Below are 10,553 nucleotides of genomic sequence, written 5' to 3' on the forward strand. Positions count from 1 at the left end.
AATGCTACTATGAACATGAATATACAAATATCTGTTCGAGTTCCTGCTTTCAATTCATTTGGGCATATACACAGAATTGCAATTGCTGGATCATATAGTAATTCTACATTTCACTCTCATCATCTAGGGTTTGTATCTGAGGTAATAAAATTATTCTAAAATTGACTATGATGATGGTTGTACATATCTGTGGATATACTAAAAACTACTGAACTGTAAAGTGTAAATGGGTAAATTGTATGCTATGTGAATTAATAAATTTGTTTTTTTAAAAAGCAAAAAAGACATTTGCCTAAGAGCACTAAGGATGAGCCCTTCTCAACTTCTATCCCCAAGAAGTGCTGGACAACCAGAAAGCTTCTCAACCTCAAAGGACTGGCAGCTTGCGTCAACTGTGTTGGATTCTGGACATCTAGTTTCAAGGAGTCTCATGCTCATTAAAGCTCTCCCTCTGGCTATGTGGGGCCACAGTGCATTAAACATTTGGTGACAAAAGTAGTTTGCAGAATGTCCATTTTATTAATTTAATTATTCTTAATATAGTGTTTACTTCTGTTTCCCACAGGTGTTCCTCTCTGTATCTTGTTCCTGCCTGTTCCACAGAACTGACTGTCTGACAAGTAAGGCCTAGGAGACAGGTTCCCTGCTAAGACTCATAATTGCAACCCTTTCCAATGGCCTCTCAACATCCCAGCAAGCACCAACAAAAGATGTCTATTACCTTTTAAAGGCTTACTGGAGATTGAAAAGTTAACCTAAGAGTCATTTAGGGGCATGACTATAACATGAAAAAAAAAAAAACTAAAAATAATCTACTAATTACTGTGACTCAGTCCCTCTGGTTCAAACAAGACCAGTATCTACAAATGTAAGGACCAGAAATCTTCCCACTTGCTTTATAGGAAATTATTCAAGTTGTGTTCCTGAAACAGTTCTTACCTGTTGTGTTATTGGAATTATGGAGAGCATCTGCCCTTCTTTTTCAATAATGATGCTGTTGCTGCTTTTATTTCTTGGGACAGATTTCTCACATTAGCATCATCTTTAAGTTTTTTAGGTATGAATATTTACTTCATCTCTCTGAGCTTCTTTATTCATTTTAAAAATGAGAATGTTGAACTAGCATATTCCTAAAGTCATTGCCAGTTTTGATATTCTATAACTGTGTACCGAGTAAACTGTAAAGGAAAGTATTTATTTGGGGAACATCTTCCCCCTCTTAAGACATTTAGCCTCTATTGGGACCCTTTTTTTCTACCTGGAGCCACTGACACTTAACCATTAGGCTCTAATGCCTCTGATTAGGCCAGAAATCAAGAAACCACACAATCTAGTTCCAATTACCTGTCTAGTTATCATCCATTGCTTTCCTCAAAGATCCCTCCAGTTTTAACAAAAATGGACTGCTTGCCTTGATTCCTGCCTCTGAGCTCGTGCTCATGTTATTTCCTCTACCTGGCATATCTTCTCCCATCTCTGCCCTTTGAAATCTTATCCTTCTTAAATGAGGTCAAGTTCCCTTTTCTCTGTGAAGATTGCTCTGTGTGGTCTTTGAAAGCAGAAACCATAACATATCTGTATCCTTAGTACCTATCACAAAACCTTAAACCAGAAAATGATTCCAAAATATTTTATGATGATATTCTCATTTGAATTGTTATTATTTGTTTATGTCTTAGATCTACAGTACTACAAAACTACAAATTTTTTAAAGGGCAGGGACCATGTACATAATCCTTTGAATTCCTCATAGCTCCTAGCAATATATTGTACAAAATGAACACCAATAATTGGAGTGCTAGAAGGAGAATCATATCCCTTTTGCCTCTGAGTTCTGAAAAATAGAAATATAAATCCAGGAATCAGACTATAATCCAAATATCAGCTTTTTTTTTTGGCTGTGCTGTGCAGCTTGTGGGATCTTAGTTTCCCAACCAGAGATCGAACCCAGGCCCTCGGCAGTGAACGTGTGGAGCCCTAACCACTGGACAGCCAGGAAATTCCCCAAATATCAGCTTTTTATGGTAATGTTAGATTGGAGAACACAGCCTGGATTAGAAGTCAAAATGTGTTTCACACTCCTTCCTCCCAAACTGAACTGAACCACCCAAGCACAGGCAGAACTTGTACAAACACAGTCCATCTAAAGAAGCAGGGTCTGTTCTAGCTAGTCTACCATATGAAGAAGAACATATACCTCCTGTGAGCAGGATCATTCCACAGAAAGTCAAAGAAGGACTTGGCTATGTAAATGCAATGATCCTTTTTCTAAAATAACAATCACACAAATCATTGTATTTCCCATAAGAAACAAGTGGGAGGTGAAAGAACAAAGGATTGACACTTTCTCCTTAACACTTCTGAGAAAGCAGAACTATGTTTTGGACCAATGCGAGAAATTATGGAAAGGGAGAGGCTGTTATCTCCTACACTTGATAGGTAGTTGTTGAAAAAATAATAACAAAAGTATGCCTGCCATTCGGATAATAGTCCATTTTTAGAATGTACCATTCACAAACCAGCCACAGTCCTCTACATGGTAGTGCAAATTGGAGCCAACCCTTGGAGGTCAATTTGAGGTCAGGCAGGGAGCATCTTAGGGAACTGAGCTGCATGCTGAGTCTTAATTCTTGATGCTACTAGTTGGTTAAAGTGTGGGAAGCCTGGAAATTCTGGTGGCTTTCAAGTCAATTTCAAGGTAAAAATTCTGGGATCTTATTTTAAATTCCTTGTGGAACAAAATTAAAAGGGAGTCAAGATGAAGAGCCAAGAGGGTGAAGTATGGAGGGTATCTTTTTCTTAAGAAGGATTAGCATGAACGACAGAAAGGGGGACCTTTAGGGGCTTAACTTGGTCAGAGTTCCAGTGCTAACTTTAATCCATTTTGGATTTACTAGACAAAGTTTTCAAGTCAGCTATTATAAATATGTTCAAAGAATTAAAAGAAATCACACATAAAGATTTAAAAAAAAGAATGAGGATGATGTCTCACAAAATCTAGAATATCAATAAGGAGACAGAAGTTATTAAAATAAAAGAACCAAGTTGAAATTCTGAAGTTGAAAATTACAACTGAAATAACAAATTAGAGGGGCTTAACAGCAGATTTAATAGGTAGAAGAAAGAGTCAGCACACCTGAAGATAAGTCACTTATAATGCAATCTGAAGAACAGAAAGAAGAAAAGGGAAAAATGAAGAAATCCTCAAGGACTTGTGTGACACCATCAAGTGTACTAACATAAGCATAATGGGAGTCCCAGAAGGAGAGGAGAGGGAGAAAAAGGGCAAAAACAATATATGAAGAAATGATGGCTTAAAACTTCCCAAATTTGATGAAAAGAATTAACTTACACATCCAAGAGGATCAACACACTGTAAGTATGATAAACACAAAGAGATCCATACCTGGACACATCATAGTGAAACTTTAGAAAACCAAAGATAGAATCTTTAAAGCAGAAAGAGAAAAATGGCTCTTCACATCCAAGGGATCCTCAATAAAATTAACAGCTGACTTTTTTTTTTTTTTTTTTTTTTTTAGCGGTACGCGGGCCTCTCACTGTTGTGGCCTCTCCCATTGCAGAGCACAGGCTCCAGACACGCAGGCTCAGTGGCCATGGCTCACGGGCCTAGCGGCTCCGCGGCATATGGGAACTTCCCAGACCGGGGCACGAACCTGTGTCCCCTGCATCGGCAGGCGGATTCTCAACCACTGTGCCACCAGGGAAGCCCTAACAGCTGACTTTTCATCAGAAACTATGGAGACCAGGAGGAAGTGGGATAACATATTCAAAGTAATAAAAGGAAAAAACTGTCAACCAAAAATTCTATATCCAGCAAAACTGTCCTTAAAAGTGAAGGAGAAATTCAATCATTCCAAGAAAACAAAAACTGAAAGAGTTTGTGATTAGCAGACCTGCCCTCAACAAATGCTAAAGGAAGTCCTTCAAGCTATAATAAAAGGACACTAGACAGTAGCTCAAATCCACATGGAGAAATAAAGAGCACTGGTAAACATACTACACAAATAAATACAAAAGATGGCATAAATATATTTTTGTTTGTAACTCTCTTTTCCTATTTGATTTTTAAATAAACTGCATGAAAAAGTAATTAATTTAAAAACTGTGTTGATGAGCTTATAGTACAAAAAGGATACAAATACTTGTGTGAAAATAATATCACAAAAGTGGGAATGGAGCTATACTGGAGCAAAACTTTGTATGCTATTGAAATTAAGTTGGTCTTACTCCAAATTAGATTATTTTAAGTACAGATGTTAACTACAATGCCAGGGCACCCACAAAGAAAATAACTGAATACATACAATTGAAAGAAACCAGGCAGATCTGAGGATTTTACTGGCTGGGATTAAGGACAGTTATTTTAAGAGAGTGTCATTCCTGGGACATAGAGTCTATCTGTTCTAGTGTGGGTCATGCCCACTATTATGTTCAAAAGAGTGGGGTTGCAAGATTGGCAGACCTCTAGAATTACATGGGAGGCATTTTCCCAAACAAGTAGGTTTGGACAAAAATAAATAAATAAGTGATGACCACTAAATGAGTTAACATTTTGTTAACCAGAATTTTAATGAATCAAAATGGTCTATTTAATGTGACTCTGCCAGATAATAATATATAGCAAATTTATATTATACTATAAACAGAAGTATATTTGTGAATGGGGCAATGTGATTAATAGTGACTGAGTATGGGATTACAGAGTAGGATGGTATGTCAAATTTTTAAAATACTGAAATAGAAGATTTGTTTCCCAAGGAAGTTTGAAATTGCAAAATCTATTTTAGTTTCCTAAGTGCTATGTTGACTTGTTAAAAGGCATGTGATATTAACTTGACACCAACTGGAATTAGTTGTAGTTGGTTTTTAAATTCCAGACAAAGTTAAAAGATAAATGAGAGATTGGGGAAAGTACAATACTTGCAAAACATACAACATATTAACATACAACATATATAGGATTACTATCTATAATATACAAGAAATTCTTACACTTTGATAAGAAAAAGACCAGTAACTCAAAAAGAAAAATGAGCTAAGTATATGATTAAGCAATTTACAGAACAGAAAATCCAAAAGGGGAAAGAAAGAGAAAACATGAACAGCTTCACTAGTAGTCAGTGAAATAAAAATTAAAGGAACAACAAATTATCACTATTCACTTACCAGAATGGCTAAATTATGCAAAGTACATTGTTACAGTCTTTAAGAAGGCAATCTATTAACATTTTAAACAGACCAATCTCATACCTGGGAATCAGTCCCTCAGAAATTAAAGTACCCGGGCATTTGGATATACACATAAGGATGTTTATTGAAATGTTGGTGGCAGTGACAATGTTTTTTTTAAAAATTTGAATGTCACGAATAGGGAAACTTGAATAAATTTTGGTACATCCATACTGTGGAACATTATGCAGCCTCTAAAATAAAAGAACGCATCAGAGATATACCAGTTGAACTGGAAGGATTTATATAACACTGTTTAATGAGAAAAGCAAGAAGCAGAGAAATGTTTACACTATAATTACTCACCGTTAAATATATATATAGATATCAATATATATGGTTATATTAGCATGCTTAACTTTTTAAATAGTTGAGAATGAGGGAGAGTAGTGAGGGGAGAGTCAGGTAAGAAAGGAGAAAACTAAAACAGAGGGTGTCCTAAACATAGCATACATGAAATCATTCCATTTGTGCATATATGGTGGAGGGACATGTGCATAAAGATATTCATGAAAATACGATCATCAAAACATTAACAGTGGTTATTTCAGTGTGTTGGGGGTTAATTTCCTTCCTTATACATTTAAGCATTTGAATTTTTACAATAAGCACAGTTTATATACAACCAAAGAATGGTTATTTATTTTGAAACGTGTGTAGCCAATCGCCATGGGGCATGAAGTTGAGTCAGAAACACCTTCTGCCTTGCAAGCTCTGACAGTGGGGAGACAAGAAGACACGGCCAGCTGTAGCATACAGACCAACTTAGTGAGTGCTGTAATAGAAGCACAGAGTGCTGGGAAAGGGACATTATTTGATTTCCCAGATCTGACTGGGAAGATCTGGAAGAACTTCGTTAAAGGAGAAGGCAGTTGGATCTTGAAGGCTTGGGAGCAATTCAACAGGTAAAGAAGGGGATAAAGAGAAATCCAGGATATGGGAACAGAGTGACCAAAACACACAGGGGCATTAAACAACCAGGGTATATTCAAAGAATGGCAATTGGTGCAACTCAGTATAACTGGAACACAGGTGTTGAGTGGACCGAAGTTTGGAAAGGTAAGCTGCTTTCCAATTGTGAAAGTAGTTTGGACTGTTTTCCAATTGCAGAGGGGGTTTACTGCAGGTCTGTGGCAGGGGAGGGGAGGTATGTTTTGCTTATTTTGTCAGGAGAGCAACATTCTTAGTTCTGTTTTGGGAGTGGGGAGAGACAGGAGGCAAGAAAACTTAAAATGATACGGGTCAAGGTAATCAAAGTTTAACAAGAGCAGTAATATAGGAATGCAGAGGAGGGGAAAGGTTCCAGAAACATTTCTGAGGTAAATAGGGCAGACCTTGGTGGAAGATGGAAAACCTTCTGCGCCTGGCCAACTGAGGGCTTGGGGATACTTCAATTTGAGAAAAAGAACACTGGGATTGAAGGTGGGGACCACGTTGGGAGAAAAATTCCAATATCTTGCAGAATATGGTGAAAATAATGGGTTAAAAGCAAGGAGAAATTCTGAGGAAAAATAAAAGCCCCACAGAGATAGGAAGGACAAATCCTCAATCTGAACCACAGAAGTGAAGCCCTGGTTCTGGTAGTCAGCTGTCCTAAGGAGAAAATAAACCCACGTGCCTTCTTAACTAAAGCAGCCCCCAAGGAGGAGGATCAAATTGGTTCCGCTCACTGTCCGCATGTTCCAAATGAAAGGGCCTGGCTGTATCAAATGAGAGATCTGGGAAGAGTCCTGGATGAAATCTCGGACATAATTCCTGCTCCTGGGAAACAGAGCCTAAGCGTCCTCCTCCCCGCTCCGCCGCGGAGTCCCCGGGGGAAGCCCCCCTCACAAGCAGCTGGGCGCGGCGCACTGGTCCACTTGGCCCCGAGTCGAACGGGGCCATACGGGGCCGACCCGCCCTCCCGGGCAGAGCGCCGGGTCGGGCGCGGCGCGCGGGGCGGTGCCAGGGGAGCGGCAGGAGGCCCGGCCCCGCCCCAGCCGGCCAGGGGCGGCCCCGAAGGCACTGCGCGCCCCTTGCAGATCTCAGATCCCCGCGCCGCCGTGCCGCCGCCTCCGCGCCCGCCTCCTGGCTCCTGGCTCGGAGATGGGCGCGGCGCCCTGCGGTGCTGCCCCCGCCCCTCCCCGTCCCTTCCGGCCCCGCGAACCCGCGAGAGACCCGGGCACCGCGGGCGTCCCGCCGCCGGCCGCGGGCTTGGCCCTCCTCGGCGGTCCGGGACCTGGTGAGGTGAGCAGCGCGCCCTGGAGGATCCCAAATTCGGGAGTTTGCAGGACCTCTCTGTGGACACGATATAGCCACAAAACATCAAACACTTAAATTTTAAAGTAAAAAGTGGAAAGGGGGGAAGGGCATTCTCTCCTCTCCAGAATCTGGGTAGCTTCTTTGGAAACAGTAAAGAAACTATCTTAGAAATTGGAGGCGAGCCTGGGTCCCTGACCAGGGATGCCCGTGGCAGCTTCCTGAGAAGAGGAGGGTTACTGGTATTTGTCGGGAAGAGGGGCTGCGGCTGTTCCGTTTTGTTGAACGAGCGACAGTCTGCTGAAACGGAGGGATCCGGGAACAGCGTGTAGCCCTCCCAGAGCCTCCTCACCGAGCTTGTCCCCAAACCTGCCTGGTGGCGGAGGGCGGGGGCACGTGCACCCCAGGGTACCGGGTGGCGGAAAGGGTGGTCTCCCTCACGGGCACTGTGAGGTCCTGAACAGAGAAAGTTTTATTGTACTGCGGTCTGTCGAACTGCCTTGTTCTGGGCAGAGGAGAGTCGCCCGGGAGCTGCAGCATCCTTGTAGCTAGAGGCCACTTGTTAGAACTTGAATGGTGTATGTCTAGTTATACGTGCTACGCTGCGGAATATGAACCGTGAGGTTTTTCTTTAAATTTGAGATTTGTTGTTAACATTTTAGAATAGGAATCTGTGGGGGAGAGACGTCATTGCTTGCTCTCTTACTCTTCCCTTTGTTGGTTTCCTAGGTACACGCGTGCATGAATAATAGGCAAATTGTGTCCTAGCCTATAATGAAACGTCTTTACTGGTGTAGTCCTTTAACCAGGATATGGAGGGCAACATTAAATTATTGCACCCCTAAGTGAAAGATTTTCAGGTGGGGATTAAAAGCTGGAAAATTTGTTGATATAATTGTATGAGGCAGCAAGGCCTGCAAAGGAAAACTCATTTTTCTCCACCAATGGCTAAATGCAGCATAGAAGGCCTCCCTGCCGGCTGAGTAGCAGCCAAGCTTGCAAAACAGTAGCTTCTTCCCCTGCTGCAGTTGGAGCAAATGTGTAAATGGCTAAATAAATGGAGATAAATGGCTGAGGAAGTGGTTGTACATAGTGTAAGGCAGTTTGAGTCTGGAGAAGAAAATGCCTTGGCAGGCTTTGCTTGAGTTAGGGATCTCTTGGGAGGGGACTGGTGCCTCTCTGGTCCCCATTTTGCCAACCTAATTCCACTTCAGGGCCACTACTGTCTCTGGAGTGCTCCCTGTATTTCCCTTTCTCTTCCCCCTCCAGCTTTTAGCTTTTCCCTGTTCCCCAGTAAAGGCTAGCATTGAGCTTGGCAGAGGCAGAGTTATGGTGGCCTAGGGATAGAGAACTTCCAAGTCTAGTGAAAGCAGAGTTGTGGCCTAGGGTAGACTCGGGGTGGGTGGGGTGAAGCAACTTCCAGCCTAGACTTCCAGCCTAGAAGGCTCTCAAAAGAGTGGGAGGGTAATGATGGAGGGAAAGAGATTCTCTGGGGAGGACAGTAGGTGCTTAACAGTTTATTTCCTGCTGAGGGTTTTACTATTTCCTTTTTTGTTGTTTGACCATAAGGGCATTTCCAGATGGAGTTGGGGGAGTATAGAACTTCTCTGAAAAGTCCCTCCTTTTCCCAAATTTGTATTTCTTTCAACTCCCTTGTAGGTTTTCAGACAGTAAGTGAGGGCAGGGGGAGAGAGAAGAAAGAAGCACTGAGGCTCTGCCTTTCCACAGAGACAATGGAACGTGGACTGACTTGGGCCCAGAAGGTGGATTTGAAAGTTGAAAAGAATGTCCCACATTTACTTAAAAATCAGAGCCTTTATTTTGCAGAAGGGCATTGAGAACCATAACATTTACCTTTCGTTACTGATGAGTTTTGCCTGATAAAGGATCCAAGTTCCTACCTCTCTTTTTTTTTCTCCAGCATTTTATTGTGAAAAATTTCAGACGTACAGAACTCGAATCAGAAGGTGATTAAGAAATAGATGAGTGAAAGATACTGACATTTCGGGGTGGGGGAAGGATCTTATTCTTCTGACTCTTCCCTAAGAATCCTAGGCACATCTCTTCATTGCTTCCTTTTTCCCATTCTTAAAACATCAGTTGGAAGATCTCACTCCCCTGCTTAACACCCTCCAATGGAATAAAATCCCTCACACTTGGAATAAAATCCAACTCTCTACCAGGACTTAGCAAAGCCCTATGTGATCTGGCCTCTTTGCCCTTATATTCTGTCACTGTCCCCTCACTTTACTGTCTTCCTTTCTTTTCTTTGCCTGAACACTCTTCCCTCAAATACTGGCAGTGCTTCTTTCCTCAGTTCATTCAGGGCTCTTTTCAAATGTGACCTCCTCCATCAGGTCTTTCTTGACCACCTGATTCCAAACCGCACTTTGTCACTCCCTGTCCTCTGACCCTGCTTTAGCTTTCTTCACTGTACTTACCATTACCCAGCATTAAATAGTATATCTGTTTCTTTATTAATCATCCATATATCCCCCACTCAAATGTAAGCTTCAGTAAGGACAAGAAATTTTTTGTTTTATTCATGGCTATGTTCCTGTTTGGCATATTGTAGGCAATTAATAAATAATTGTTGAATTAATTAGATAATTAAATGACACAGACAAGACATTGCCTCCCAAAAGGGTTACAGAACCCTTGGTAAAATACTAGAAGTCCTTGTAAGTAATTCAGGTTAATCAATATTTTATAGGTAAATGGTGATCCTAGAGATCAGTGGCCACTCTTATCTCCACAGTGCTTTGAAGCTGAATCCTGTGTTAGAAGCTGGGCTAGTTTTGACAAACCCTTATCCTAAACAAAATATAAAAAATTTCAATCCTAGAAATTTACCCCTTGCCCCTTTCTAGTTACTCCCAATCCCCAGAAGCAACTTTTGTTATGATTTCTGTTATAGATTAGTCTTGCTGATTCCTGAACATATAAATGCATTCACATAGTATGTACTTTTGTGTCTGGCTTCTTTTTTTTTTTTTTTTTTTTTTTTCGGTACGCGGACCTCTCACTGTTGTGGCCTCTCCCGTTGCAGAGAGCAGGCTCCA

At 41.4% G+C, this 10,553-nt stretch overlaps 1 protein-coding gene across 2 annotated transcripts in view; it reads left to right on the forward strand.

Moving 5' to 3' along the window:
* Positions 1–7,284: 7,284 nt before the first annotated feature.
* Positions 7,285–10,553, forward strand: part of GPR156 (G protein-coupled receptor 156) — a 94,731-nt gene continuing 91,462 nt past the window's right edge. For both annotated transcript variants that reach the window (XM_007104838.4, XM_028493283.2), the window contains exon 1: positions 7,285–7,479. The gene's annotated coding sequence lies outside the window, so the exon portion shown is untranslated. The remainder of the gene's footprint in view (positions 7,480–10,553) is intronic.

This window comes from Physeter macrocephalus, chromosome 1 (assembly GCF_002837175.3).
Source record: "Physeter macrocephalus isolate SW-GA chromosome 1, ASM283717v5, whole genome shotgun sequence".
NCBI classification, from domain to species: Eukaryota; Metazoa; Chordata; class Mammalia; order Artiodactyla; family Physeteridae; genus Physeter; species Physeter macrocephalus.